Source organism: Tarenaya hassleriana, unplaced genomic scaffold, assembly GCF_000463585.1.
Source record: "Tarenaya hassleriana unplaced genomic scaffold, ASM46358v1 Cleome18, whole genome shotgun sequence".
Taxonomy (NCBI): Eukaryota; Viridiplantae; Streptophyta; class Magnoliopsida; order Brassicales; family Cleomaceae; genus Tarenaya; species Tarenaya hassleriana.
Genome location: NW_010965216.1, coordinates 1,197,991 through 1,203,473, shown reverse-complemented (window position 1 = coordinate 1,203,473; position 5,483 = coordinate 1,197,991).

Sequence of the window (5,483 nt, the reverse complement as noted above, 5' to 3'; positions counted from 1 at the left end):
CTTAGTGGAATGTCGGTATGGATCTTTTTTTTTTAATAAATATAATTAGCTATCACTACAAGAAAAACTGAAATTTGCGACACCTGTTGCGACCGAAATTTCAGTCGCAATAAAATGTGCGACAGACCGCGACTAAAAAGCGACACAATCTCGGAAAAATACCTCTGTCGGACTTGGACGCAAAATCTGTCGCAAATTTCCGACCGCTTGCGACCGATAACTCTGTCGCACGTATTTGCGACAGAAATACGACGGAAAACGACAGATAATTTACGACAGATGGTCTGTCGGTATGTACCGACACAGTATGCGACAGATATGTTCGGTCGGTCTACGTGTACGACACATTTGCGACAGATGTTATGCGTCGCGGATAGTATGCGACCGATATGCGACACACTGTAGGAGTCGCTCAATATTTGAGACTGATGTGCGACTCACCGCTGTGTCGCAAAATTAGGTACACACGTGAATGGTATGTCACCTAACTTTTATCGCAATTCTGTCGCACTTCGGTCGCAAATCATTTTACGACAGAAAATATCGGTCGCAATTCCGTCGCAACGTTCCACCTATATATCCGCCGCGCGATGAGCATGCATAGATAGGAAAAAAAAATTATTAACGGAAAAAAAAATTATTTACAAAAAAATATCTTTTTTATCCAGAATGTGGATGTATAATAGGTTTGATTCTTCTAATCAAATCTCGAGTGAGTTTGTTGAAGGATTACAACATTTTATGGCGTTTGGAACAAGTCAAACGTCGTATATTGAGAGTTCGAAGTTACCATGTCCGTGCTCAAAATGCGAGAATAAAAGATGGCGAAGTCAGTATGAAGTGTGTAAGCACCTTTATAGAAGAGGTTTTATGTCAAACTATTATGTTTGGTTGGCTCATGGAGAAACGTATGATACGTCGTCATCATCACGTGTTTCACAAATGCAAGAACAACTTGTGGAAAACACGTCACTACCTCCGATCTTTCAAGAAGATGGAGACCGAAATCTATATGCAGAGATGGTGAATGATGCATTTCCCAACGTTGCTCCTTCTCCATATATGGAAGAAGAGCCAAATGTTGAAGCGAAAAGATTTTATGATATGCTTAACACGGCGAACACTCCGATATATGAAGGTTGCGTACAAGGGCTGTCAAGATTATCATTATCTTCACAATTGATGAATATGAAGACTGACTACAATCTTCCGGAGAGATGTATGGATGGCTTCAGTCAGATGTTTAAACAGTATCTTCCGGAAGGTAACACTGCAACAGAATCATATTATGAGACGAAGAGTCTGATGCGTACGTTGGGTCTACCTTACCGGAAGATTGATGTTTGTGAAGACAACTGTATGATTTTTTGGAAAGAAGATGCAGAATTGATGGAATGTCGTTTCTGCGGGAAAGACAGATATCGACCACGCCGGAAAACTTCAAAGAAAGGCAAGTTAATTCCTTTGAAGAGAATGTTTTATATGCCTATAACAGATCGTTTGAAAAGGTTATATCAATCCGAAAAGACAGCATCATTTATGCGATGGCATGGCGAGCATTCGACGCCTGATGGAGAAATGCATCATCCATCCGATGGTTTAGCATGGAAACACTTTCAACAGGTATTTCCTGATTTTGCAAGTGAGACTAGAAACGTATATCTAGCATTATGCACGGATGGATTTAATCCATTTGGGATGTCTGGTCCAAATTATTCTCTATGGCCGGTGATTTTAACACCCTACAATTTACCTCCGGACATGTGTATGAATAGAGAATTTTTATTTCTCTCAATATTAGTTCCGGGACCTAAACATCCTAGGAGGAGTTTGGATATTTTCCTTCAACCGTTGATAGAAGAGTTGAAAGACCTTTGGAGTATTGGGGTTGAGGCATATGACGTGTCAATAAAGCAAAATTTTTTGCTTCGTGCGGTGCTGATGTGGACAATTAGTGATTTTCCAGCATACTCGATGTTGTCTGGTTGGACAACGCTGTTGGGTTCCCTTCGGGTTCCTAGCATGCGATCTCATCGATCTAGGGTTTGGTTTCTAGGTTTCATGCAGCGGAAGGAAAGATCTAAACCTGGTCAAACGTCACACAAAACCAATTGTGCAATAACCCGAACAATCGTGTATATCGTCGTGGGATTCGAATACTTACCTCGTTCTTTCAAGATCTGGAAGTATCAATCGATCCAGGGCCTGTTTTAATCACCAAGAGTTGAAAGCACAACTCCTCTACACGTATCCACACCGGCGGGATGAATTCCAACGCTTTGGAACGTATCTGCTAGGATTTGTGAAGAGAAAACCGACACAATCTTGATGTCATGCATATCGAGAAGAACTTTTTCGATAACATCATAAACACGGTGTTGAATGTACCTCAAAAGTCGAAGGACAATCCAAACTCAAGGAAGGATATAAAATCAATTTGTTTGAGGAAGGAGTTGGAACTTACAGAAGATGGGAAGGCACCGGTTGCAGTTTTTCGTGTATTTGGAGAAGCGCAGAAGAATTTTTTTCGGTGGTTGAAGGATGATGTAAATTCCCCGATGGTTACTCTTCAAATCTGGCGCGATGTGTTGATATTGCAGGGAATAAATTAACGGGTATGAAAAGTCATGATTGTCATGTCTTTATGCAACGATTGCTTCCAATAGCATTTGCAGAACTACTTCCACAACATGTACACGAGAGTCTATCAGGTATGTCAATATATTTTTTTAATGTTGTTTTTTAATATGTGAACTATATATATATAAACTTGATACGTGGTTATTGTGCAGGGATCAGCTCATTTTTTCGGGTGATTTGCAGTCGGACGCTTAAACTTGTAGAGGTTTCACCATGCTGAAACAAAACATAGTTCTCGTAATTTGCAATTTGGAAAAAATATTTCCACCGTCATTTTTTGATGTGATGGAACATTTACCAATCCATCTACCACGAGAAGAGAACTTGGTGGACCAGTTCAATTTCGGTACGTTATAATTAATTACTGTGTTTCGTTTAATTAATATATAAGACATATATATGCATACTTGTTTACATATATAACTGATGATTGTTTATTTTTTTTTTTTAGGTGGATGTACCCGTTTGAAAGATTTATGTACCATTTGAAGAAAAAGGCAAAACAAAAAGCCTTTGTTGAAGGATCAATTGCTGAACAGTATATCAATGAGGAAATATCATTCTTTACCTCATATTATTTTGAAGATAATGTGGCAACAAAAAGCAGAAGTATAAGAAAATCATCTCATTGCGATGATGGCCCTAGTTATCCGACGAATGCAAATATTCCCCATATATTTTACAGAAAAGGAAGATGTGGTGGTAAGGCCAGCGATGCCTACTTATTTGAAAAAGACTATCATGTGGTACATACTTTTGTATTGTTGAATTGCGAAGAAGTACTACCTTTTGAAATGTTCGTTTATACATTTAATTATTTATGGCGTACACTTTTTTTAAATTAATTCATTTACAAATTTTTTGATATATTGTGCAGGATTTTTGATGAACAAGTATACAACATGTATGGTGACGTAAATGACGAGGAATTGACCAAAATTAAAGAAAAAGGGTTTGCTACGTGGTTAAAAGAATATGTAAGAATTTTTCATCAAATTTCTTATTTATACCCATTTTTAAGATCGATCAAGTATATATTGATATTTAAACAACCTATTTTTTCTTTGTTTTGCAGATTCGAACGTCACCAGAAGATCATCCATTGTGGTTGCATGAGCTAGTTCAAGGGCCCATTTGTCGTGTTACATGTTGGCCTATATTTTTTACCAGAGGCTACGTTTTCCACACACATGAACACGGACAACATCGTTCGACACATAATTTTGGTGTTTCTGTGAAAGGGTCAGAGTACTGTGCATCTGATAACGAACCCGATTTTTACGGACTACTGCAGCATATTTTTGAACTCCAATATGCAGACCATTTTGGACTCAAAGTGATGATGTTCAGGTGTGATTGGTTTGATCCTACACCCATGCGAGGGATCAGAGTCAACAAAACATGTGTTTTTGACATATGTTACACACGTCGATACAAAAAATATGATCCTTTTATATTGGCTTCTCAAGCAGATCAAGTGTGTTACATCCCTTATCCGAAGAAAATTACAAGAAGGTCAGACATTGATTGGCGAGCCGTCGTGAAGATCAACCCCAGGGGAACTATTATTCAAGAAGAAAATGATGAACAAATCCCGCTTCAAGATGTCGATCAAGGCATTCTTCAAATTGAAGACACGATTGAGGTTGGAAAGTTAATAGCCGAAGAAGGAGTAGTTGAAGAACTTGCAGACAATAATGACGAAGAGCAGGATAATACCGATGAGTCGGACGAAAAAACAACAGGAACTTCTGAATATGGTTCTTTTGATTAATAATAACTTTTTTTATGTATAAAATACCGATTTGTATTACAAATATTGTACTCGAAATCAGAATATTAGTTATCGTAAATTTTTTGCATTTTATTTTTTTTAATTATTACATTATGTTGCGACCGAAATATCTGTCGCAACATTGTCGCAAAATGTCGGCATCTGCGTCTCCCGCTTTTTTTTCGTTGCGACGGAAGGCGACAGAATTAATCTGTCGCAATGTCCACGTGTCTCCCACTTTAATGACACAATGACAGATTGCGACAGAATAAATCTGTCGCAACAATGTTAAAAACATCGCGAATCGTCTTCTTCCTCAGACACTTAGCAAAAAAAAATCTTTCGCTCGATTTCTCCTTCGCCGCCGTCCCCCGCCGCGTTCGCTTCGCCGCCGTCACTACAGGGCCGTCCCCCACCGACAGGTAAGTTTCCGAACTCGTGACTCCCCTCTTATTCCCATTTCCGAACGGTTTAGGGTTTAGGTTCATGGTTCGATTCTTTCGAATCGAATTTCAACAGATTCGTGGTTCGATTCCCACCGAAACTGCCGCACCACTGCTCCGCCGTCTCCCACCGACACCGCAGCGTCACCGCGCCGCCGTCCCCCGCCGACACCGAGGTTATGGATCGATTCTTTCGATTTTACAGTGTTTTTCGTGTCGATTCTAAGTGTTAATATTATATTTTAGGGTTTATTTAGGGTTTAGGGTGAATTTAGGGTATTAGGTTTAATTTTAGATTTAGGGTTTATTTAGGGTTTACTGTTTATTTAGGGTTTAGAGTTATGTTTAGGGTTTAGGGTTAGTTGTAGATTTTAGGGTTCATTTAGGGTTTAAGGTAAATTTAGGGCTTAGGGTTACTTTTAGGGTTTATGGTTTATTTAGGGTTTAGGGTTCATTTTAGGGTTTAGGGTGAATTTAGGATTTTAGGTTTAATTTTAGGGTTTAGGGTTTATTTAGGGTTTAGAGTTTATTTAGGGTTTATGGTTACTTTTACGGTTTAGGGTTATGTTTAGGGTTTACGGTTTATTTAGGGTTTAAAAATAAATTTAGATTTTAGGGTTTATTTA